Here is a 27,827-nt window from a genome sequence, read left to right on the forward strand (position 1 = left end):
CCTATGAAAAACAGTGTTCACCTGTGTTAATAAAAGTACTATGAAATAATGAAAATTTATAATCTCTTTCAGGTTAAAGTTGACCAAAGAACAGCACTAAAATTTAAGAACTGGTTTCTCTTTTCCAGCAGGATGTACTAGGGAAAATTCAAAAGGTTAGGTAGTAGAGTATGTTTTTTTGGTTTATAAAGACCATCTCTCCTATCTGGGCCTGCACTGCCTTCCCCCAGCAGGCCCACACATTGTGTGAGGAACATCAATGTTATGAATTGACTCTAAAAATGGAAAAGTTCTGGTAACCCCAAACAGATCAAGGGGGAGAAACACTGCCATTTCCAAGTTTTATTGATGATGAAAAGAGAGCTCTGACCCAAAGAGCTTCTCTGATAGACTCTGCCAGAGACGAAAGTGCAAAGGGCTGGTGGGCAAGGGGCTATGAATAGTAATAAGAATTGTTATTTATTCTCACTTACTCTGCATTTACAATCTTATTGAATTTAATTCTTTCAAGAATTCTCTGAGGTAGCTATTATCATCTCCATTGTATAGATGAGGAAACTAAAATTCAGAAAGATTAAATAGGTTGCTCAAAATCATTGAGCAAGTAAGTAGTACAGTTAAAATTTCAACCAAGTCAGTTTCATCTCCAAGTCCTACTTCTTAACCATTATACTGTACTCCCTGCTTGGGTCACTGTTATTCACTGAATTGTGTCCCCCAAAAAAATCATATTTTGAGGTCTTAACCTCCAGTATCTCGAATGTGACCTTATTTAGAAATAGGGTCATTGTAGACATAATTAATAAGTTATGACAAGGTCATATTGGAGTAGGGTGGGCTCCTAATCCATTATGACTGTTGTCCTTATACAAAGGGGAAATTTGGACATAAACACACACACTGGGAGAGCACCATGGGAACATAAAGGCAGAGATCTGGGTCATGCATCTATAAACCAAGGAACACCAAAGATTGCCAACAAACTTCCAGAAGCTAGGAGAGAGACATGGAAGAGATCTTTCCTCACAGCCATCAGAAGGAACCAACCTTGTTAACGCCTTACTCTTGAACTAGGAGACAACAAATTTCTGTCATTTAAGGCACCCAGTTTGTGGTACTTTGTTATGGCAACTCCTGCAAACCAATAAAGTCACCATCTTCAAGTGTACACCAAGGAAAGAGAACAAATATAAATGAGTCAAGTCACAGTGTTTAGGGGTGATGAGCTAAAAGTTTAAATAAATATTTGGGCTTCCACTAGGACATGTATCTCTTGACTTTGTCTCTTCAGAATGTTGTCATCTTATTCCCCCTGGAGTCAGGAAGCCAAAAAAGACCTGTGGCTGCTTCCTGCTTTGAGTGTCCTTTGTAAAGGACACAAAGAGGCCATGTGATCTGTGTATACTGTAGACATGGTCCAGGGATATCACATGGTATAAACTAGTTTACCAGGCATAGAGGTCTCCAGAAAGAGCTTGGAATCAACATGCTATGTTCATTTTTCTGATTTTGTCCCTTGTGCATGTTTCTCCTTTGGGTAAATCAGAGAAGCCAATCAAATGTCCTTTCTTCATGACTATCATACTGGGGCTCACTTTAGGTTATGTTTCCTCTGAAACACTTGGATGTTCATCACAGAAGAGACAGTTGTAGTAAAAAAAAAACAGTCTGCAAGAAAAAAAAATCTGAGCAATCTTCATGAATTAACTTGGGTCCCTAAGAAGCAGACTCTGAGACAAGGATTTGAGTGAAAGTTGTTATTGGGGTGGCAAAGGAGCAGAATTATTAATACTTATTATAATACCATTCATAGATTGTTACCCATCAGCCCTTTGCATTTCTCCCTCTGGCAGACTCTCTCTGGTGGAACCTTCCCTGTGTCATCGATAAAACTTGGAAATAGCCGTGTTTCTTTCTTTTGGTCTTCTTGGGGTTGCCAGGGCTTTTTCTTTTTCACAGTCAATTAATAACATTGACGTTCCTTGCTTGAAATGTGAGCCTGCTCAGAGGAAATCAGTGCAGAGGAGCAGGGGAAAGTGAAACAGGGAAGGGGCATCTTCAATCAAGGGTGTATTAGTAAACCAGCAACCATCATGGGCTACTGTAGCTTAATGCTAGGAAGACACTCTGGGAAAAGTGGAGAATACAAGCCTTAGCAATCTCCCACTAGAGGAGCCATCAAATCCCATCAATCTTTGGTTGAGAGCTATTCCAGAGGAAGGGTGACATTAATCTTTTGACACTTCCGGCCTGCAGAGTGGGCAGACAAAGTCCTCACATAATTTCAAAGAAAGCCCTCAGGCAAGAGATGCATATACTGGCAGTTGGAATTTGACCTGAGGCACAATGAGGGCCCTAGGGATATGGGAGAGGCAGTTGTGTAGAATTCTGTCCTTGTTTAAACCAGCATCCCAACGGATTGGTGAACCATGTTATCGAGAAAATTAAAGCTCAGCTTGAACAGAACATGATCCAGGGATCAATATCACAAGAGTCACCACATTAAAATAAAAACTTATAGAAAATACTCATTCTTCATTAGAAGGAGCACTGCTGTCATAAGGCAAATTCATTATCTAAACAGTCCAGGGAACTCCGTATGGGATTGGGATCATTAATGTCAATAAATCTGGTGCCAAAAAAGCAGGTGCCGGTAACTCCAGGGTGCTGGCCCCTTACTCTGAAGGCAATTTTAGAGCTTGGTATTATGTCTGTGTGACTTACGGGGCCCAGGCTAATTACAGGCAAGTGGTTGGCTTTATTGTTTCCAGCATCCAGAGAAACATTCTACTCACAAAATAAACTTCTAGACTTGTGTTTGGAAACTTTCCTCAATTCCTACAGTGCCCTTTAATCCACCTGGGATGAGGCTAAGTTCACTCACTTCCTGCCCGTCAACACTGTAGAAGGCACTTCATTTGGACATTTTCTCAGAACACTCTTTTGCTCTGGCAGGTGACATCAGCATGACACCGTGCAGCAAGGAAGAAGCTGCCTGCAGGTCCAACTAAAACACAGAATCCCTTCATGTCAGCCCTCCTTAAAATGGAGATAGGCTGCATTTGAATGCTAAAGTGTCCACTTCCTCTAAAATGTCTGCTCTATTACTTATGTTATTATTACCTTATATTTTTTCTTAACTCTCATACTATTATTCAAATATCCATGCATATGTTTTGCTCTAGAAGCCATCATTAGATCCTTGAGAGCAGAGACTATGAGTTCTATGCATTATGGCACTCCCATAACTTTCCCTCCTTTTTCCTTGCCAGTAGAATCCTAATCTTCAGGTGGTAACATGTCCAAATTTGGACAGTGAGACCTTGGGTAAGCTGGTTTTGAGGGCTTCTGGGAAAACCTGTCTTCTGATAAAACAGGCAGACATAGTTGATGTTACTGTTTTCCTTTTCTATTGTTTTTTTGTTTGTTTGTTTTGCCTTGAATAAAGCAGCTCCAACAATGGTCTTGTAACCATGAAGGAAAATTCGAAAAAACTGCACAGATACTGATCCTGATATTGGTAAACTCATGAACAAATCCAATGATTGCCTACATCCAAACTTCTTGCTATCTGAGAAAAATAGGCTTCTATTTGCTTACACCACTGTAGGTGGGTTTCCTACTACTTTCAATTTCACAAACATGCTTGCCAGAAGAAACAGTAGTAATAGTGAAAGCACAACCTCCACCTCACTATGTTCATTGCTGTTTCTCAAATTTCACACAAGTACATCTGCTTGGCAAAATCTGTCTCCTGTGAAACCTGAACTAAAAATGAGTGTCTGGGGAAATAAGGAAATATCTTTGCCTTTCTACAATTTACCTTGCATACTACAAAAGGTTTGGAATGGAGGCGAGTGAGCCAGTCTGCAATATCTGCCATAACATCCATGATGAGTAGAGAAATGGAGATCCCCAGGGAGCATCCCCAAGCACTGCCTGTCACATTAGTTCACATAACACACTAGCTGCTGTAACAGACAAACCCCAAAATCTCAATGGTTTAGCACAATGAGAGCTTATTACTTAATCCTGTAAAAGCCAAAATGGATCTTGGTAATACTGGAAGGGGGATGGGAATGATATATTCTCTGTAGTCACTCTGAGAACCAGGCTGACTTCTTTAAAATTCAACTGGTGGATAGGAGAAGAAAAAGAGTGAAAAAGGAATGTCCACTTCTTAAAAGTCGTGGCCTGAAGGTTCATGAGTATGTAAATGGCCATGATTCCTATTAAAAGTAATAACCAACAGTTATTCCTGTAAAAAGCTTAGAAATAATCACTCCATCCTAACAAGTAAAAAGCTGAATAAACTAAAAATCAACAACTCTTCTTAGAGAAGCATGGTCACAGGGCAAACTGCTGCCCCTAAAATGGAAGCAACAGAAACGAGAACATAAGAAGCATAACTTGCTGTAGTAGAAATCCACAAGCAGGAATCTCAGGAACCAGCGCCAGGATAGGAACACCTAAACTGTAATTGATGAACTGCTGGAGGCTCAGTGTGGACACTAAGAGTTAAAAGCTCCAAGGGGACTCAGTCATAGGGGAAGCCCCACACTCTTGCAAGTTTTACCCGTAAGAGCTCAACCAGGTTCTCACAATAGTATTTTTTTGTAATCCCCTCATGTTTTCAACAAGGAGAGGAGAAAAGGAACCATTCTGAAATACACGCTGTTCTTAAAAAGACCTGCCCTAAAGAGAAACTATTTTACTAGAGCCTAAATGACTGGAGCTTTTTCAGAGTCTAACTAACCTAGGGGAATGGAAATGCCCAACCTCAGCCCATTCTAGCCATCCTGTCCCAAGTAAGGGGAGGGGGCATCTAAGAAGCACTTGTGAAGTTCACAGTCCAGAGGCACAGGCTCACTACAAGACTGAGACCAAATCATAGGATACAGAACACTTCCCCTCCACCAACACCTCACCACCACGTTACTAGAGGCCTATTTACAGTAGTTCTTTTTACCTAGTACATCATGTCTGGCTATCAAGAAAAAATTACAAGGCATACTAAAAGCCAAACTAAAAGCCAAAAAATACAGTCTGAAGAGACAAAGAAAAAATCAGAACCAGAATCAGACATGGCAGAGATGTTGGAATTATCAAGCCAGGAATTTAAAACAATTATGATTAATATGCTAAGTGTTCTAATAGACAAAGAAGACAGCATGCAATAAAGGTTGGTCAATGTAAGCAGATAGACGAAATTATAAGAAAAAATCAAAAACACAATAACAGAAATGAAGAATGCCTTTGATGGGCATATTAGTAGACTAGACATGGCAAAAATCCATGACTAGACAGCAACAAAAGATATAAAATATGTGTAATAGGAATATCAGAGGAGAAGAAAGAGAGAAGGGAACCAAAGAAATATTTGAAGCAATAATGACTGAGAATTATCCCCAAATTAATGTCAGACACCAAAAATCCAGGAAGAGAACTCCAAGCATGATAAATACCAACAACAACAACAAACAAACAAAAACAAATAAAAAACCTCTCACATGTAGATATATCATATTCAAACTGCAGAAAATAAAAAATAAAAATAAATATTTAATGAGGACAAAGGGGAAAAAAATCTTCCCTATACAGAAGCAAAGATGAGAATTCTATCTGGCTTCCCCCAGAAACCACACAAACAAACAAACAAACAAACAAAAAACAGTGAAGTGGAATATTTAAAGTGTTGAGAGAAAAATACCACCAACCTAAAATTCTGCACCCTGCAAAACTATCCTTCAAACGTGAAGGAGAAATAAGGACTTTCTCAGACAAAAAAACACTGAGAGAATCTGTTGCCATTAGATCTGCTTTGCAAGAAATGTTAAAAGAAGTTCTTCAGAGACAAGTAAATTACATAGGTAGGAAACTTGGAACTTCTTAAAGAAAGGAAGAGTATCTAAGAAGGAACAAGTGAAGGTAAAATAAAATCTTTTAAAAAAAATTAATTGATCCAAAAGACAACAGTTTGTTGAGAATAATAATAGCAACTATGTATTTGATTGTATGCTGTATATTTGTGTGCATGTCTGTGCGCTTATGTATGTTTATGTATAAATAAAATAAATGACAGCAATGATATAAGAAACAAAAAGAAGAATTGGAATTGTTTTATTATTATAAGATACTCCCACTATCCATGAAATGGTATTGTATTTTATAAAAGTAGACTTGGATTAGTTGTAAATGTACATTATAAACTCTAGAGCAACCACTAAAACAAAAAGTATAACAGATACACTAAGAAAGGAGAGAAAGTAGACTCCTATAAAATGAAAAAAAGGGACAAAAAGAGTACAAGACAAAAATAGGAACAAAGGACAATGGCAACAAGTAGAAAACAGGAATTAATATGGTAGATATGAATCCAACTATAATAATAATCACTTTAAACCTCAGTTGTCTAAGTACACCAATTAATACACAAAAATTGCAACAGTGGATCAAAAACAAGAAACCCAACTATACATTGTCTACAAGAAATCTATTTTAACTATAAGGACACATGTAGATGAAAAGTGAAGGGATGGAGAAAGCTATACTATGCTAACACTAATCCAAAAAAAGTAGGCATACTTATATTAATTTCATACAGAATACTCTTCAGAGTAAGAGAAGTTATCAGAGATAAAAAGAAGCATCACATAGGCCAGGCGCGGTGACTCAACACCTGTAATCCCAGCACTTTGGGAGGCTAAGGCAGGCGGATCACAAAATCAGGAGATCCAGACCATCCTGGCTAACACGGTGAAACCCCATCTCTACTAAAAGTATAAAAAATTAGCCAGGCATGGTGGCAGATGCCTGTAGTCCCAGCTATTCGGGAGGCTGAGGGAGGCTGAGGCAGGAGAATGGCGTGAACCTGGGAGGCAGAGCTTTCAGTGAGCCAAGATAGCGCCACTGCACTCCAGCCTGGGTGACAGAGCGAGACTCCATCTCAAAAAAAAAAAAAAAAAAAAAAAAAGAAGAAGAAGCATCACATAATGATAAATGGGTCAATTCTTCAAGAAGACATAACAATCCTTAATGTGTAGGTACCTAATAACACTGCATCAATATATTAGATGCAAATATATATATACAAGGACAAATAAATGAATCCACTCTCATAATTGGAGACTACAACACCCCTCTATCATAAATAAACAGATCTAGCAGGCAGAATATCAGTAAGAACATAATTGAACTTAACACCATCAATCAACTGGATATAATGAACATGTATAAGCTATTTTATTCAACAGCAGCAGAATACACAGTGTTCTCAAACTTGCATGGAACATTCATCAAAGTAGACTGCATTCTAGGCCATCAAACACAACTTAACAAATTTAAAAGGATAAAAATCATATGATGTCTACTCTCGGACCACAATGGAATTAAACTAGAAATCAATAACAGAAAGATAGCTGAAAAATCCCAAAATATTTGGAGATTGAACAACACACTTCTGAATAACACATGGGTCAAGAAGATATCTGAGGAGATATTTTTAAATATTTTGACTAATACAATGTATGAAAATTTGTTTCCCTCTCAGAAAACTAGAAAAAGAGCAAATTAATTCCAAAGTAAACAAAGGAAAAGGAATGACAAAAATTAGAAGAGAGATCAATGAAATTGAAAACAGGAAATCGATAGAGAATAAAAAAAACAAAAGCTGGTTCTTAGAATACATCAGTGAAATCAATAATTCTCTAGCTAGGCTAAGAAAAAAGAGGGCACAAATTACTAATATCATAAATGAAAGAGGGAATATTACTGCAGAACCTACAGACATCAAAAGAATAATACAAGGGCAAGCATAGTGGCTCACACCTGTAATGCCAGCATTTTGAGAGGCCACGGCAAGAGGATTGCTTGAGCCCAGGAGTTGGAGAACAGCCTGGGCAACCTAGTGAGACTCCATCACTACAAAAAAATTAAAAATTAGCCAGACATAGCAGCACACGCATGTAGTCCCAGCTACTCAGGAGGGTGAGGTAGAAAGATTGCTTGAGCTTTGATCATACCACTGCACTCCAGCCTGGATGACAGAGCCAGATCCTGCCTCAAAAAAAAAAAAAAAAAAGAATATTATGAGCAATGATATGTCCACAAATTTGATCACCTTGATGAAATGGACCAATTCCTTGAAAGACACAATGTGCCAAAACTCACACATGAAGAAATCAACAGTCTGAATAGGCCTACATCTATTTAAAAAAATGGAATAGATAATTAACAACATTCTAAAACAGAAAGCACCAGGCAGGCTCAGGTGGGTCCACTGGTAAATTCTATCAAACATTCAAAGAAGAAATCACACCAATTCTCTTCCAGGAGATAGAAGCAGAGGAAATACTTCCTAACTCATTCCTTGAGGCCACCACTACCCTAATACCAAAACCAAACAAATGTGTTTGAAGAAAAGAAAACTACAGACCAATATCCTCCATGAACATAGATGCATAAATCCTCAACAAAATATTGGCAAATTGAACCAACAATGTATAAAAAGAATTATATACCACAACTAAGTGGGATCTATCCCAGGTATGCAAGGCTGGTTCAATATTCAAATATCAAATTATGTAAACCATCATATCAAGAGGCTAAAGAAGAAAAATTACATGATCATAATAATAGCTGTAGAAAAAGCACTTGACAAAATGTAACACCCATTGATCATTTAAAAAAAAACAAAATTCTCAGCAAACTAAGAATAGAGGGAAATTTCCTCAAATTGATAAAGAACATCTATAGAAAACAGTTAACATTATACTTAATGGTAAGAAACTCCAAGCTTTCCTACTAAGATCAGAAACAATCAAGGATGTTCCCTCTTACAACTTCTTTTCAACATTGTACTGGAAATATTAGCTAATGCAATAGGAAAGGTATACTTATTAGGAAGAAAAAATTAAAACTATCTTTGTTCACAGATGACATAATCATCTATGTAGAAAATCTGAAAGAATCTTAAAAAACTCCTGGAACTATTAAGTGATTATAGCAAGGTTTGCAAGAGACAAAGTTAATATACCAAAATCAATCATTTTCCTGTACACCAGCAATGAACAAGCAAAATTTAAAATTAAAACACAATAACATTTACATTAGCACTCAAAAAAATGAAGCATTTAGTTATAAATCTTACAAAGTACAGATGCTTCTTGACTTAGAATGAGGTTATGTTCCAACAACTCCAACCTAAGTTGAAAATATCGTTAAGTTGAAAGTGCATTTAATCTAACCTACCAAACATCATAGCTTAGCCTAGCCTACCCTAAATGTGCTCAGAATACTTACACTAGCCTACAGTTGGGCAAAATTATCTAATACAAACCCTATTTTATAATAAAGTGTTAAATATCTCATGTAATTTATTGACTACCATACTGAAAGTGAAAAGCAGAATGATTGTATCAGTTGTTTACCCTGGTGATCATGTGGCTGACTGCAAGCCACTGCACTGTGGAGCACTGAAGCAGAATGTCATATCACTAATCCAAGGAAAGGTCGAAATTCAAAATTTGAAGTACGGCTTCTATTGAGTGTGTACCATTTTCTCACCATTATAAAGTTGAAAAATTGTAAGTCAAACCATCATAAGTTGGGGATATTGGTATGTAGAAGATATAAATGAGAAAAACTACATAACTCTGATAAAAGAAATCAAAGGAAAACTAAATAAATGGAGAGATATTCCATGATCATGGATAGGAAGACTCGATATTGTCAAGATGTCAGTTCTTCCCAAATTGATCTATAGATTCAATCCAAGCCCTGTCAAAACCCCAGCAAGTTATTTTATAGATGTAGACAAACTGATTAGAAAGTTTATATGGAGAAGCAAAAGACCCAGAATAGTCAATACAATAATGAAGGAGAAGAACAACATCAGAGGACTGACAATATCCAACTTTAAGACTTACTATAAAGCTACAGTAATCAAGACAGTGTGGTATTGGTGAAAGAACAGACATATAAATCAATGGAACAGAATAGAGAGCCCAGAAAGACTCATATAGATATAGTCTACTGATCTTTGACAGAGGAGCAAAGGAAATATAATTGAGCAAAAATCGTATTTTTAACAAATGGTGCTAGAAAAAGTGAACAGATGATATAGGAGAACACTTAGATGACCTTGGGTATGGCAATGACTTTTTAGATACAACATCAAAGGCATGACACACAAAAGAAAGAACAAACTAGTATTCAGTAAAATTAAATGTTTCTGCTCTGTGAAAGACATTGTCAAGAGAAATAGAAATCAAGCAACAGGCTTGAGAAGAAAGATATATTTTCTCCCACAGACTGGAAAAAATATCTGCAAAAGATGTATCTGATAAAGGACTGTCATCTAAACTATTCAAGGAATTAGAAAATTCAATGATTTTTTTAAAAAAAATCAGCCAGGCATGGTGGCTCAAGCCTGTAATAACAGCACTTTGGGAGGCTAAGGCAGGCAGATTGCTTGAGTTCAAGAGTTCAAGACCAGCCTGCGCAACATGATAAAACATGACAAAACCCTTTGTCTCTACAAAAAATACAAAAATTAGCCGGGCATTGTGGTACACACCTATAGTCCCAGCTACTCTGGAGGCTGAGGTGGGAGGATCACTTAAGCCCAGGAGGCAGAGGTTGCAGTGAGCCAAGATAATACCACTGCACTCCAGACTGGGTGACAAAGTGAGGCTCTGCCTAAAAAATAAAAATAAAAAATAATTCAATTAAAAAATGAACCAAAGACCTCAGCAGATACTTCATCAAAGAAGATATACTAATGACAAATTAAGCATATGAAAAGATGCTCCATATTATATGTCATCAGAGAAACACAAATTAAAAGAAAAATGAAATACTACTACATACCTATTTGAGCAAAATCCAGAACACTGACAACACCAACTACTGGTGAAGATGTGGAACAACAGGAACTCTCATTGATTGTGGTAGGAATGCAAAATAAACACAGCTACTTTGGAAGACAAAACTAAACATACTCTTACAATAAGATCCAGCAATTGCACTCCTTGGTATTTACCCAAAAGAGTTGAAACTTACATTCCTGCAAAAACCTGCACATGAATGTTTATAGAGTTTTACTCATAATTGCTAAAACCTGGAAGCAACCAAGATGTCTTTCAGTATGTGATATGGTTTGGCTCTGTGCCCTCACCCAAATCTCATCTTGAATTGTAACTGCCACAATTCCCACATGTCATGGGGGGAACCTGGTGGGAGGTGATTGAATTATGGGAGTGGGTCTTTCCTACACTGTTCTTGTGATAGTGAAAGAGTCTCATGAGGTGATGGTTTTAAAAATGGGAGTTTCCCTGCAAAAATCTCTCTTTGCCTGCTTGCCATCCATGTAAGATGTGACTTGCTCCTCCTTGCCTTCTGTCATGATTGTGAAGCCTCCCCAGCCATGTGGAACTGTAAGTCCATTAAACCTCTTTTTCTTTCCAGTCTCAGGTATGCCTTTATCAGCAGCATGAAAACAGACTAATACAGTAAATTGGTACCAGTAGAGTTGGGCACTGCTGTAGATACCTGAAAATGTGGAAGCAACTTTGGAACTGGGTAACAGGCAGGGGTTGGAACAGTTTGGAGGGCTCAGAAGAAGACAGGAAAATGTGGGAAAGCTTGGAACCTCCTAGAGACTTGTTGAATGGCATTCACAAAAATGCTGATAGTGATATGGACAATAAAGTATTGGTTGAGATGGTCTAAGATGGAAAGAGGAACTTGGGAACTGGAGCAAAGGTGACTCTTGTTGTTTTAGCAAAAAGACTGATGCATTTTTCCCCTGCCCTAGAGATTTGTGGACCTTTGAACTTGAAAGAGATGATTTAGGGTATCTGGTGGAAGAAATTGTTAAGCAGCAAAGCATTCAAGAGGTGACTTGGGTGCTGCTAAAGGTATTAAGTTTTATAAGGGAAGCAGAGCATAAAAGTTCAGAAAATTTGCAGCCTGATAATATGACAGAAATGAAAATCCCATTTTCTGAGGAGAAATTCAAGCCAGCTGCAGAAATTTGCATAAGTAACGAGGAGCTAAATGTTAATCCCCAAGACAATGGGTAAAATGTCTGTAGGGCATGTCAGAGGTCTTCACAGCAGCCCCTCCCATCACAGGCCCAGAGGCCTAGGAGGAAAAAGTGGTTCTGTGGGCCAGGCCCAGAGTCCACGTGCTGTGAGCAGTCTAGGGACTTGGTTCACTGCGTCCCAGCCACTCCAGCTATGGCCAACGTAGAGCTCAGGGCCATGGCTTCAGAGGGTGCAAGCCTCAAGCCTTGGCAACTTCCACATGGTGTTGAGCCTATGAGTGCACAAAAGTCAAGAATTGAGGTTTGGGAATCTCTGCCTAGATTTCAGAGGATGTATGGAAACACCTGAATGTCCAGGCAGAAGTTTGCTGCAGGGGTAGGGCTCTCATGGAGAACCTCTGCTAAAGCAGTGTGGAAGAGAAATGTGCGGTTGGAGCCCCCACACAGAGTCCCTATTGGGGCACTGCCTAGTGGAGCTGTGAGTGGAGGGCAAGTATCCTCCAGGCCCTAGATGGCAGATCCACTGACAGCTTTCACCATGCACCTGGAAAAGCCGCAGACACTCAACGCCAGCCCATGAAAGCAGCCAGGAGGGAAGCTGTACCCTGCAAAGCCACAGGAGTGGAGCTGCCCAAGACCATAGGAACCTACCTCTTGCATCAGTGTGACCTGGATATGAGACATGGAGTCAAAGGAGATCATTTTGGAGCTTTAAGATTTGACTGCCCCACTGGATTTTGGACTTGCATGGGGCCTGTAGCCCCTTTGTTTTGGCCAATTTCTCCTATTTGGAATGACTGTATTTACCCAATGCCACTACCCCCATTATATCTAGGAAGTAACTAACTTGCTTTTGATTTTACAGGCTCATAGGTGGAAGTGAGAGGTGACAGCCTGCTGGCAGTCCTCACAGCCCTCGCTCGCTCTCGGCACCTCCTCTGCCTGGGCTCCCACTTTGGCAGCACTTGAGGAGCTCTTCAGCCCACCGCTGCACTGTGGGAGCCCATTTCTGGGCTGGCCAAGGCCAGAGCCGGCTCCCTCAGCTTGCAGGGAGGTGTGGAGGGAGAGGCCTGAGCGGGAACCGGGGCTGCGTGTGGTGCTTGTGGGCCAGCTGGAGTTCCGGGTGGGAGTGGGCTTGGTGGACCCCACACTCAGAGCAGCCGGCTGGCCCTGCTGGCTCCAGGCAATGAGGGACTTAGCACCTGGGCCAGCGGCTGCGGAGGGTGTACTGGGTCCCCCAGCGGTGCCAGCCCACCAGCGCTGCATTCGATTTCTCACCGGGCCTTAGCTGCCTTCCCACGGGGCAGGCCTTGGGACTGCAGCCCGCCATGCCTGAGCCTTCCCCCGCCTCCATGAGTTCCTGTGCAGCCCAAGCCTCCCCAACGAGTGCCACCCCCTGCTCCACGGTGCCCAGTCCCATCGACTGCCCAAGGGCTGAGGAGTGTGAGCGCATGGCGCAGGACTGGCAGGTAGCTCCACCTGCACCCCAGTGCGTGATCCACTGGGTGAAGCCAGCTGGGCTCCTGACTCTGGTGGGGACGTGGAGAGTCTTTATGTCTAGCTCAGGGATTGTAAACACACCAGTCAGCACCCTGTGTCTAGCGCAGGGTTTGTGAGTGCACCAATCGACACTCTGTAACTAGCTGCTCTGGTGGGGCATTGGAGAACCTTTATGTCTAGCTCAGGGATTGTAAATACACCAATCGGCACTCTGTATCTAGCTCAAGGTTTGTAAACACACCAATCAGCACCCTGTGTCTAGCTCAGGGTTTGTGAGTGCACCAATCGACACTCTGTATCTAGCTGCTCTGGTGGGGCCTTGGAGAACCTGTGTGTCGAAACTCTGTATCTAACTGATCTGTTGGGGACGTGGAGAACCTTTATGTCTAGCTCAGGGATTGTAAATGCGCCAATCAGCGCCCTGTCAAAACAGACCACTCGGCTCTACCAATCAGCAGGATGTGGGTGGGGCCAGATAAGAGAATAAAAGCAGGCTGCCCCAGCCAGCAGTGGCAACCCGCTCGGGTCCCCTTCCACACTGTGGAAGCTTTGTTCTTTCGCTCTTTGCAATAAATCTTGCTACTGCTCACTCTTTGGGTCCACACTGCTTTTATGAGCTGTAACACTCACCGCAAAGGTCTGCAGCTTCACTCCTGAAGCCAGCGAGGCCACGAGCCCACCGGGAGGAAGGAACAACTCCAGATGCGCTGCCTTAAGAGCTGTAACACTCACTGCGAAGGTCTGCAGCTTCACTCCTGAAGCCAGCGAGACCACGAGCCCACCGGGAGGAATGAACAACTCCAGACGTGCCGCCTTAAGAGCTGTAACACTCACCGCGAAGGTCTGCAGCTTCACTCCTGAGCCAGCGAGACCGTGAACTCACCAGAAAGAAGAAACTCCGAACACATCCGAACATCAGAAGGAACAAACTCCAGACGCGCCACCTTAAGAGCTGTAACGCTCACCGCGACGGTCCGCGGCTTCATTCTTGAAGTCAGTGAGACCAAGAACCCACTAATTCTGGACACAGAAGGGACTTGACTTGTCTCAGATGAGATGATGAACTGTGGACTTTTGAATTAATGCTGAAATGACTTAAAGCTTTGGAGAACTGTTAGGAAGGCATGATTGGTTTTGAAATGTAAGGACATGAGATTTGGGAGGAGCCAAGGGTGGGATGATATAGTTTGGCTGTGTCCCCACCTAAATCTCATCTTGAATTGTAACTCCCACAATTCCTACATGTTGTGGGAGGAGCGCAGTAGGAGGTGACTGAATTATGGGGGCAGGTCTTTCCTGCACTGTTCTCAGGATAGTGAATGAGTCTCACGAGATCTAATGGATTTGAAAACAGGAGTTTCCCTGCACAAGCTCTCTCTTTACCTGCTTGCCATCCATGTAAGATGTAACTTGCTCCTCCTTGCCTTCCACCATGATTGGGAGGCCTCCCCAGCCATGTGAACTGTAAGTCCATTAAACCTCTTTTTCTTCCCAGTCTCAGGTATGTCTTTATCAGCAGCATGAAAATGTACTAATACAGTAAATGAATGGATAAATAAATGGTGATACATCCAGACAATAGACTATTACTCAGAGCAAAAAAGAAATGAGCTATCAAGCTATGAAGAAACATGGAGGAAACTAAAAAGCATAGTTAAGTGAAAGAAACCCAATCTGAAAAGGCTACATATCATATGATTCCAAATTCGTAACATTCTGGAAAAGTCAAAACTATGAAGACAGTAAAAGGATCAGTGGTTCCTAGGGGCTAGGGGGAGGGAAGGATGAATAGGTGATGTACAGAGGAATTTTACGGTTGTTAAACTACTCTGTATGATATGATAATGACAGATAATGTCATTACACATTTGTCAAAACCCATAGGATGTACACCAATAGTGAATCCTAATGTAAACTATGGACTTTGGGTGATAACAATTGTCATTGTGGGTTCATCAGTTGTAACAAATTTACCCTTCTGGTGGTGGATGTTGATAGCAGAGGAGGCTGTGTATGGAGGAGCATGGTGTATATGGGAAATCTCTGTACCTCCCTCTCAATTTTGCCTGACTCTAAAACTGCTCTAAAACACTTTTTTTTTAAAAGTCTTGGCCGGGACACTTCACTTCTACTCACATTGTATTGATGAGGATTCACAATATCACACCCCACTTTACAAGATACAAGGGGGAGGCACATGTGATCCCTGACTTGGCAGCAACCTACCAGAAACCACTCTACTATATGGAAGGAGAGAACAAATCCTTGGTGGACAACTATCTGCCATCAGCAAACCACAGAATCGTTACAGATGGTTTCACCCCTAACATGGTGCTTCTGTGCTCAGTAAATTCATAATAGATAAATGGATGAATGAATGAATCTTGGCTTCATCTCAATTCAATTTTTTTTTTTTTTTTTGAGACAGAGTTTCACTCTTGTCACCCAGGCTGGAGTGCAATGGCATGATCTCGACTCACTGCAGCCTCTACCTAGTATGTTCAGGTGATTTTCTGCCTCAGCCTCCCGAGTAGCTGGGATTATAGGCACCCACCACCATGCCCAGCTAATTTTTATAGTTTTAGTAGAGATGGGGTTTTACTAGCTAGATTAACAAAGAAAAAAGAGAGAAGATCCAAATAAACACAATCAGAAATAATAAAGATGACATCACAACCAATCCCACAGAAATACAAAAGATCTTCAGAGACTATTATGAACATCTCTATATGCACAGATAATCCACAGGAAATGGATAAATTCCTGGAAACACAACCTCCAAAGATCAAACCAGGAAGAAACAGAAATTCTAAATAGACTAATGATGAGTAACAAAATTGAATCCGTTATAAAAATGCCTACCAACCAAAAAAGCCCTGGAGCAGATGGACTAATAGCCAAATTTTACCAGACATACAATGAAGACCTGGTACTAGTCCTACTGAATCTATTCTCAAAAAATTGAGGAGGGACTCCTCCCTAACTCATTCTATGAAACCAGTATCATCCTGATACCAAAATCTGACAAAGACACAACAACAAAAAAGAAAACTACAGTCTAATATTCCTGATGAACAAAGACACAAAAATCCTTAACAAAATACTAGCAAACTAAATACAGCAGCACATCAAAAAGTTAACTTACCATGATCAAGTGGGCTTTATTCCTGGGATGCAAGGTTGCTTCAACATATGCAAATCAATGTGATTAACCACATAAACAGATTTAAAAACAAAAAACATATGATTGTATTAATAGATTCTGAAAAAGCATTTGATAAAATCCAATATCCTTTCATGTTAAAAAACCCTCAACAAACTAGACATCAAAGGAACATACCTCAAAATAATAAGAACTATCTATGACAACCTCACAGCCAACATTATACTGAATGGGCAAAAGCTGGAAGCATTCCCTTTAAGAACTGGAGCAAGACAAGAATGCCCACTTTCACTACTTCTATTAAACATATTATAGTACTAGAAGTCCTAGCCAGAGCAATCAGGCAAGAGAAAGAAATAAAAGGCATCCAAATAGAAAAAGAGAACGTCATTTCTCTTCACTGACAGTATGATTCGATACCTAGAAAACCCCATAGTCTGCCAAAAAAGCTCCTAGATCTGATAAGTGACTTCAGCAAAGTCTCAGGATACAAAATCAATGTGCAAAAATCAGTAGCATTTCTATACATTAATAACACTTAAGCTGAGAACCAAAGCAAGAATGCAATTCCATTTACAATAGCCACACACAAAAATAAAATAAAATATCTAGGAATACATCTAACTAAGGATGTGAAAGAGCTCTATGAGGAGGACTACAAAACACTGCTAAAAGAAATTATAGACTACACAAACGGAAACAAATGGAAAAGCATCCTATGGTCATGTGTTGGAAGAATCAATATTATTAAAATGCCAATATTGCCCAAAGCAATCTGCAAGATTTAATGCTGTTCCTGTCAAACTACCAATGTCATTTTTCACAGAATTAGAAAAAGACTATTCTAAAATTCATATAGAACCCAAAAAAAAGTCCAAAGCAATCCTAAGCAAAAAAAACCAAAGCCAGAAGCACCACATTACCCAGCTTCAAATGATATACAAGGCCACAGTAAGCAAAACAGCATGGTACTGCTACAAAAATAGACACATAGACCAAAGGAAGAGAATAGAGACCCCTGAAATAAAGCTGCACACTTACAACCAACTCATCTTCAACAAAGTCAACAAAAATAAGCAATGAGGAAGGACACCCTATTCAATAAATGGTGCTGGGAAAACTGGCTAACCATACGCAGAAGAATGAAACTGGACCATTTACCATATACAAAAATTAACTCAAAATAGATTAAAGACTTAAATGTAAAACCTCAAACTACAAAAATTCTAGGAGAAAATCTAGGAAATATTCTTCCAGACATTGGCTTAGGCAAAAAAAATTATGATGACCTTAAAAGCAAATGAAACAAAAACAAAAATTGACAAGTGAGACCTGATTAAACTAAAGAGCTTCCACACAGTAAAAGAAACTATCAGCAGAGTAAACAGACACAAACAGAATGGGAGAAAATGTTTGTAAACTATGTATCTAATGAAGGACTAATACCCAGAATATATAAGGAATTTAAACAAACCAACAAGAAAAAAAAAAAACATCAAAAAGTAGGCAAAAGACATGAACCAACACTTCTCAAAAGAGGACATACAATTGGCCAACAAACGTTAAAAAATGCTCAAAATAAGTCATCATCAGAGAGACTGCAAATCAAAATGACAATGAGATACTATCTCACACCAGTCAGAATGGCTATTATAGGAAAAAAATAACAGATAATGGCAAACAATTTTTCACCACTTTTTTAAAGTAATAGTTTGTTTTGTCCTCCCTTCCCCCACCACCCTCGCCTCAACCCTTGACCCTTACTTCCAGTTTTCTGGGGGTATTGGGTTGTCCTGTTCTCTTCTCAGAGGTTGGTGGGAGGACCTGTAGTTGAACATTCAGAACTCATTAGGGCCTGGACCAAGCAGTGCCCCAAGGAAAGGGGAAGCAGGGAAACTCATTCTCATCTGATTCCTCATCTCACATCAAATTACTCCTCAAGCCTGAACTGTGTGGACACTTTTCCAGATGACCTGAGGGCACCAAAGCAGCCTTTCAGTTTCAACTTCATTCTTCTCTGCCTCTCAGCAAGTCCAGGTTTTTCGCCTGACCAGACGTGTTTTGCAACGAGGTTCATGAGTGTTGCTTTCCTCTCTGGCAAACACAGCTTCTCCTTACACAGTTCAAGATGTTAATAAGTGCTATTAATTGGGAGCTAATTTGCATACTTTATGGATTATTTCTGGTTTGTAGCTAAGGGGATCAGAGCTTGCACACACAACCCCACCCCACCCACTCCTGTAGGGGCCTGAATTACCCCAGTCTGCTCTTCCATGCTGAAGGAGGGCAAGAGAATAACAGATTTATCATGCTAGGGCCCAGGGCACCCTGGAAATGGAGCTGACACACTCCCCTGAAATCCTGCGTGACACAAAGGAAGCCCTTCTGTAGCACATGACTGGGAGGCTGGCTGCATGACATAGGCGCTGTGTGATTTAGTCCGGAGATTTCTGCCAGCACCCCTGCCCTAAGCCACGCAACCACAAACATGCTGGCATTAGAATTCTGAAGAGGTTTTTCAGCTTTGTGTTTCGGTTTTTTTTTTTTTTCATTATTAATCTCGGCCCTTAAGTGCTTTGTGTTTATAATTAGTCATAAGCCTTGGGATGGCTCCATTCGCATCATCGTGCAGGCGTCCGCCCTCTTGCTTGCCCAAGTGCTGTTAATTAGCCCTGCAAAGATAGGCAAGCCTGATTGGCAGCAGCTTTTGCAAAAGACTCCCAGCGCTCTAGGCAACAAAGAAAACCATCTTAGCATCTCAGCATTATGGCTGTCATCTGGATTCTTTGCTTTTTCAGTCTGCCGCTGGTGAGGATTTCATGGATGCATTTATTTATTTTGAAATGTGAGCACCAACGTTTTGGCAGAAATTCATAAACCTTCTATGTGAAAGTAATGTCCTGTTTGAGATTTGTCACAACTCTTAGGAAGGGATAGAACAGGGGCAGAAGCATTCACTTTTACATTAAGGATGGGGCTTACAGTTTGGAAAACTGCTTGACAGTATCACTAAAGCTAAACATAGACACACCCTATGACCCAGCAATCTCACTCCTAATTCCCACAGAAATGTGGCATGTGTTTCCCTGACAAAAGTATTAAGATGTACCTAGCTGCACTATTTGTAATAGCCCCAAACTGGAAATTGCCCTAATACCCATCAATAATATAATGAATTTAAATTGTAGTACATTCATGCAATGGAACACTGCACAACAATAAGAATACAAACTACAATTACAACAATATGGATGAGCCTCATAAATGTAAAGTCGAACAAAAGAAGTTAGACACAAAAGAGAATATATTATGGCATTGTGTTTATACAAAGAAAAAAACTGGTTAAAAGTAATCTATGCTATTAGTTCAAATAGTGGTTAATTTGTGGGAGATGGGGTAGTAGTGACACAGAGGATTTCCTGGGTACTGTTAATATTCTATTCCTTGATTTGAAGGTTTGTCATAAGAGAGTGCTAATGTATTAAAATGTATTGGTTGTAAACTTATTTTTGCACTTTTCTGCATGTATATTATGCTTCAGTAAATAGTTAAAGAAAAAATGAACTAGGAAGTTTTCTTCAGTAGGAAGCTTTACGGTTGATTTTAATAATTTAGTAATTGCAGCAATAAGGTTATATGGGCCTGGGATATGGTATCCTAGAGAGAAACCTGTGTCTGCATTGAGGGTAGGGCTCTCTTTTCCATGGCCTGTGGTTCTGAAAGCCTAGAGAGCCATCTTAGCAGCATCTCAGAGAAGAACTCATGTAAAAACCAGATAGATGATCTGAAGAACTGTAACTATGGAAGAGAAAGTCAGGAATTAGAGACAAAAGGGATGTGACTATGTGCAAAATTTACCAGATTCATCTCCAGGGCATTCTAGACATGGGGTCTAGGGCCTGAGAGCATCTCAAAATCCTATAAAATTTTTTGAGGGCTTGAAAAATGTATGATGATTCCAAAATGCAAAACAGAAAATTACATAATTAAAATCAATAAATGTTTAATTAAATGTTAACAAAACAAGGATTATGTCAAGTAATTCAGCATTTCTTAAACAATAAGCGTACAAAACACTTGGGGATCTTGTCCGACTGCAGATTATGATTTAGTAGATCTGGGGTGAGGCCTGAGAGTCTACATTTCTAACAAGCTCCCAGGTAATGCCAATGCTTTCTAGTCCCTTGACTTTGAATAGCAAAGAAATAGTTAATTGCAGCTCAACTGAACTCTTACATAGTTATAAATATAATTTAAAAAAAAAAAAACAACAAGAAAATAAAATGAATGGCCAGGCTCAGTGCCTCACGCCTGTAATCCCAGCACTTTGGGAGGCCGAGATGGGTGGATCATTTGAAGTCAGGAGTTCGAGACTAGCCTGGGCAATGTGGCAAAACCCTGTCTCTACTAAAAATACAAAAATTAGCCGGGCATGGTGGCAGGCGCCTGTAGTCTCAGCTACTCAGGAGGCTGAGACAGGAGAATGGCGTGAACCCAGGAGGCGGAGGTTGCAGTGAGCCAAGATTGCACCACTGCACTCTAGCCTGGGTGACAGAGAGAGACTCCATCTCAAAATAAAATGAACATTTTACTTTTATAAAATTCAAAATAAAAATTTTATGGTGATAAAAATATGCATAAAATTTACCATTTTACCCAATTTTGAGCATATAGTTCAGAGGCATTAAACACATTCACACTGTTGTGCAACCATCATCACTATTCATCTCCAGAACTTTTCCATCTCTTCAAAATGAAACTCTGGGCCCATTAAACAATAATTCCCTATTTCCTTCTCTCCCCAGCCCCTAGCAAGCACTATTCCACTCTGTCTCTATGAATTTGACTCCTCTAGGTGCCTCATATAAGTAGAATCATGCAATATTTGTCTTTTTGTGCCTGGCTTATTTTACTTAACATAATATCTTCAAGGGTCACTCATGTTGTAGCATGTGTCCAAATTGGATTCCTTTTAAAGGCTGACCAATATTCCATTGTATGTATGTGCCTACTATGGTCTGAATGCTTGCCTCCCTCACAAATCCCTATGTTGAAATCCTAACCCCTAAGGTGATGGTATTAGAAGGTGGGGCCTTTGGGCAGTTATTGGATCGTAAGGGCCATGAATGGGATTAGGACCCTCATATTAATATAAGAGACACCAGAGAGATTGCTTACCCCTTTGACCATGTGAGGACACAGAGAAAAGATGGCTCTCTATAAAGAGGGATCTCACCAGTCACTGAATCTGCTGGTGCCTTGATATTGGACTTCCCTGCCTCTAGACTGTGGGAAACAAATGTCTGTTGTTTATAAACCACCCAGTCTATGACATTGTTACAGCAGCCTGAATGGGCTAAGACAATACATGTTTTCTTTATCCATTCATCCGGCAATGGACACTTGGGTTGTTTCTACCTTTTGGCTATTGTGAAAATGCTGCTATGAACATGGGTATACAAATATCTTTTCACGTCCCTGCTTTCAGTTCTTTTGGGTATGCACCCAGAAGTGGAACTGCTGGGGCATATGGTAATTCTGGGTTTTTTTTTTTAAGTACCAAAATAATCAAAACTTGCCATAGACTGTTATTTTGATGATCCAGATGAACACGTTCCCCAGTATTCATGCCCTTGTATAGTTCCCTCCCACGCTGACTGTGAGCCGGGCTTGCCACTCCCTTGACTAATATAGAGGAAGTGGTACTATGCCAATTCCAGGACTAGTCCTTAACTGACCTGGCAGCTTCTGCTTCCTCCCTCTTAGAATGCTTGCTCTTGGAACAGTTCTTGTTGGACATCAGCCACCATGCTGTGAGGTGGCCCAGGCAGCCACATGGGGAGGCTCATATGGAGAAGAATCAAGGCCCGCAGCTGAAATCCCAGTCAAGCTCCATCTGACTCCTAAAGCCCAGGTATTTCAGACATTTCAACCTCAGCTGAGCTGTTAATCAAAACTTGGGATGACTGCAGTCACCCACTGTTCCCAGCTACCACTTGAAACCAAAGAAAACCAGGCCATGAAATAGAATACATTGTTGCTTTAAGCCGCTATGTTTTTGAAGTCATTTGTTACACAGCATTAGCTAACTGAAACAAAACTCTCTCAAATGTTTTAGAGCAAGAGCAAAATATACTATACCTAATGTGGAATGTGAGCAGAATTTTAGATATTTGATATAAAGCAGGCCCAGAGTCTTCAATGACCTCAAGTATCTCAGGTCCTAACAAAAGAGAAGATGCAAAATAGCTGGTGGGAGATGGGCCCTTGAATAACCTATCCCTTAAACCAGCAGCTGCAGCAGATTTTTGTAGTTGTGAATGTTGTTTTGTTTGAGTTAAAGGCCCAGCTGGCCCGGAGCAGCACGCCAGTTAGCTGTTATCGTCCCTATACCAGAGAAGGCAGCCAGGGATTTTGTCACATATGTGGCTTGGCATGTGGCTTCTGGGGGATTTGAACTCTTAATTAGAAGCTTCCTTTTGCCCAGAAATTATTGTGCAGCTGAGTGATAAGAATGAATTCAACCAAGTCTGTTCTCAGATTCCCATAAGCACAGAAAATAAGCAGCCCAAACATGAAGCCTTGAAAGGGATGGCTGAGGCATGATGCTCACTCACCCAGTCCCTGAGGCCCTGAACCCTCTCTCAATGCCAGACTCTGCAAGGAAATCAGTGGCCTCTCTCTGTTCTCCCCAGCTGGGGCCCTGTGATCCACACTGGCAGGAACTGCCCCGACCTTACGCAAGAAGAATGGTGGGCAGAGGATCACTCACTATGCAATAACATATATGGAGCCCATACATTTCTGGAGCTCCTAAAGCCATGCCTGGTATGTAACAGGTGTTCAGTAAATTTGAGTAAGTAATGAATAATGACATAAAGTTGGCATCTCACCTTTTCACCACCAAAGAAAACATTTATTTGTTATGTGCAACCTAGTGGTGATTTTACTTACTGTTCCCCATTCCCCCCAAAATTGCATTTAAGTGATCATTTGGACTTTTTTTTTTAAAGGACAAGTATATACTAGCAGCCACTTACATCTATTGTTCTTCATGAAAAAAAAAATGGGGTCGTCAGAGAGGGTTAATAGAACTCCATTCAGAAATAATGCAAGAGGGCATTTTTGACAAGAAAGTTTCTTACCCCAGGTAAATGTGTGATATCCAGTGGGCATTTGAAAATCTTGAAAATAGTGCACAGGCCCATGTTACTATTGTCACAAGCCTCAGATGGGCTTGATTAAGTTGAGGTCCTCCAGCCAGCATGTTAGAATTTATTATCAAGGATTTCAAAGTCATTGTACCTCAGCTATCCACTGAGCACCCACCAGTCTGATGTGAACCAGGCAGAGGAGACGGAGACCAAAACCAACAAGTACTTATACTGTGGTTCACACAATGATGGAGCTTGGCAGAGGTTGCTATGGGAACACACAGCAACCTCTATGGAGGACACATTGGAAGGACACATTACTCAACTTGGAAGGGCCACGATGGGGCATTGGCTGGACGAGACATTTCCCATGTTGAATGTTAAAGGATAGGAAGTAGTCAGCTAAATGAAATGGGAATAGCTGGACAGACGGGGCAGCAAGGGGCCAGGTGCTGTGGCTCACACCTGTAATCCCAGCACTTGCCACTGCACTCCAGTCTGGGCAACAGAGTGAGACTCCGTCTCAAGAAAAAAAAAAAAAAAAAAAGGCGGGAGGGCAGCAAAGGTATGAGCACAGAGGGGAGAAACAGCTGCAGTACTCAGAGGGCAATGAACAGCTCAGGTTGTCAGAGCAGAGGGAAAAGGAGGAAGAATGGAGGATGAGGTTAGCCTTGTAGCAGGAACCATTTGGTACAACATTGAACCTCTAATAATTAGATCCTGCCTTTCTCCTTTTATCCTCCCTGTCCTGGCATTACATCTGGGATCTGGTAAGTCGCAGTATGAGAACCAGGGTCCAAATTTATGAAGAACAGCATGGACATTTTTGTCATTGGTATTCATTTCTTTAGAAAGAATTTTTTGCCAACACTGGAGAGTCTGAAGGTAAGCATTTTTTCTCTTGTAACTCTTTTCACTCCTAGTAACAGCTAGTTTTTTAAAAGTCAGCATATGCCCATTAACTTTGAGAAACTACAGCAAAGAATGCAGGAAATTTCCATTGTTTGGACAATTGGCAAAGAAAATAGTCTTCTCCCAGTAGTGGGCAATAGTTTCACCCATACTGCAATTAGATAGAAGGATAGAGAGAAAAGCAGAAGAAGAGATTAGCATTGAATGGAACCCATTTTGTTTTTTTCTGGTTTATTAGAAATCTTGGAGACACATATTTTGTTTTCTCCTTCCACAATGAAAATGTGAATATTCCGTGTAGCTTTATCTGCTTTGCTAGCCCCAAAACTTGGCCACTAAAAAAGGATCCATGATACTGTAAAATCTGAAAGAGCAACTTCAGGAGAAGCCCGTACAGGGGTAGATTTCCAACTACCCTCCCAGACTGATCACCAAGGAGCAAACTACATCCCATTTAACACAAACTGCTCAGCAATAAAAATTTTGCCCATGTGTAAATCCATACCCAGAGTCCCCATTTAGTCTCAAAATCTGTCTATCTTGCTAGATTTACACACACATTGTGGTGCTTAGAGACTTGGAGGCACAACATTCCAGAAGCTGAGGGTGGGTCCAAGTGCTATTGAACATGTGAGGGAGACAGGGTCAGGTGGGCCTCAAATGAGTGTGCAGAATCTTCTCCCTCCACATGCTGCCCTGTGTCTGCTGGCATAGGGGCTTTGAGGCCTGAGGGACCAGAGGCAGGAGGCAGAGAGCAGCAGGGGAAGGCAGGATGAATGTCAGACCCATGGCTATCCAAAAGGGCATGAAGTCGCTTTGGCCCCACAGCAACATGACCCTCAGAGATAATGACAAAACAACTTCCAGGATGAAAGTGAGAAGTTAGCCTTGTAGTAATGTTGCCAGCTTTAGCACATAAAAATAAAGGACTCTCGATTAATTTGCATTGCAGATACACAACAATAATGTTTAGAATAAGTATGTCCCAAGTATTGTATGGGATATATTTATGCTAAAATATTTTTCACTGTGTATCTAAAATTCAAATTTAACTGAGTCCCATATTTTTTATTTGCTAAATCTGGTCATTCAAATTTAACTGGATATCCTGTATTTTATCTGGCAACCCTACCTTGTAGGTTTCTAGTTCACAGTTCCCCAATATGTCCCATCCCATCCCTGCCCCTGGTGATTTGCTTTCCCCTTTCCCCCTCTTCTGGCCCTCATTCTCCCTCATCAATACAAGAAAGGATCCAACAACAATTTCCAAAGAATTGGAGCTCATTAAATACTAATATGTTCTCTTGCCTCGATTTGCATATTTACTTTTTTTTTTTTTTTTTGAGACAGACTATCTCCCTGTCGCCAGGCTGGGGTGCAGTGGCGTGATCTCGGCTCACTGCAACCTCCGCCTCCTGGATTCAAGCAATTCTCGTGACTCAGCCTCCCGCGTAGCTAGGATTACAGGCATGCGCCACCACACCCAAGCTAATTTTTGTATTTTTAGTGGAGATGAGGTTTCACCATGTTGGCCAGGATGGTCTCAATCTCCTGACATCGTGATCCACCCGCCTCAGCCTCACACAGTACTGGAATTACAGGCGTGAGCCACTGCACCCAGCCAACTTTTTTGTTGTTGTTGAAAGTTGAAAGACTTTATTGCCTACTAAAATTACCCTCAAGCAATCTGCAACTTGTGAGGGGAGATCTATGGGCTGCCTGCTTTAATAATTCAAGTACACCATTCTGAAATGAGAATAGTTTAAGCTGTTCTCACCAGGTCTTTTAATATATCAGCACCTTTCTTAAGAAATTCAGGTCACAGCCTCCTGATCCAGTTGTTACTACCTCAAGCCTCCTCCTGCTCAGTTTTCATTTGGGGAATAGGGAGAAATGGAAAACACTGGAAAGAAGGAGGCAGAGGCAGAGCACCCAACGATTGCATGATACTAGTTTGGATCTTTGTCATTTAGTTTATGTGAGTGTCAGAGTTTGCATGTGGGGTGATAATTAAATGGTAGGTGGTACTGGAGAAAACTATCAACGTGGAGGCTGTTGATACATACTGGCGACCCAAACAAATGGGACTATAAAAAGTTAAATGGGTTTGGCCGCATAGAAGTAATAATAATTACAGTCATTTCTGTGAGCTTTCCACCACACGGATGCCTAATTACCATATGGTGCCATAATACTTATGTGTATCATTATATGTGCCTTAAATTAACTCTGTTATAAAGTGTAATTTGGTTAGAACAGAAGTCTCAAGATGAATTGAGCCTTCGTAGTTTGTCATTCGGGCAGAACGGCTATCTACTACTCTTAAAAAAGTCAATGCAACTATCGCCAGGGGTCATAGTGAGAAAGGCAACTGTAGCAGGCAGCCTCTAAAATGGCTCCCAATCCGCCCCAAATCCTTGTATTCGTGCCTCTGTCCAATCCCCTCCACTTCAGTGTAGGGCGGGCTCCAAACCTATCCTTCTGTGCTCAGCTTTGTCCCACTGGGGCTGGGACTCTGCAAACCAAATTCCTGCTTTCTCTGTGACTCCTTGGTAGGCTATGCCGATAGGGGGCGTTAGAGGGAGACCGCGGGACTGGACGGGGGAGGCAGGGACTTCCTCCTTGTCTGTCTCCATTTCTTCCCATTTCTATGAGCTTTACCCCAGCAACATTGACCCCAGCTGCGGCAGCTCCTGTAGCAGCTGCTGAGTCTAGCTTGCAATTTCAACACTTGTAGAACCAGCCTCATGGTGCTCCTTGAGACACTGGCACCAGAAGAGTAGCACCTGCTCCTCAGAGGTTTGGGTCTCAGCCCTCAGGACCCTCTATACGTTTTAATATTTCCCACCTCCTCCTTTTGCTCCCCTAGCCCAAGGAGTGGTGGCTACTTCTTGCAGTTGCTACTTCCATGATACCTTCGAGTTCTAGAGTTCTATCAAGTTTGCCTTTTCAGTTACCTAATTAACAATTAATTCTATTAAATCCTGTTAAAAAACAAAACAAAAGAAAAACCAACAACAACAAAAAACATGGTGTGATGTGTCTCCTGATT

General features: G+C 40.9%; 1 long non-coding RNA gene across 2 annotated transcripts in view; it reads right to left on the reverse strand.

Annotated features, from left to right (window-relative positions):
• The window catches only part of LOC134739102 (uncharacterized), a 155,623-nt gene extending 137,014 nt beyond the window's left edge, over positions 1–18,609 (reverse strand). For both annotated transcript variants that reach the window (XR_010125606.1, XR_010125605.1), the window contains exon 1: positions 18,474–18,609. This is a non-coding gene — a long non-coding RNA (uncharacterized LOC134739102). The remainder of the gene's footprint in view (positions 1–18,473) is intronic.
• Between the last annotated feature and the right edge of the window lie 9,218 nt (positions 18,610–27,827).

This window comes from Pongo pygmaeus, chromosome 2 (genome assembly GCF_028885625.2).
Source record: "Pongo pygmaeus isolate AG05252 chromosome 2, NHGRI_mPonPyg2-v2.0_pri, whole genome shotgun sequence".
Lineage (NCBI taxonomy): Eukaryota > Metazoa > Chordata > Mammalia > Primates > Hominidae > Pongo > Pongo pygmaeus.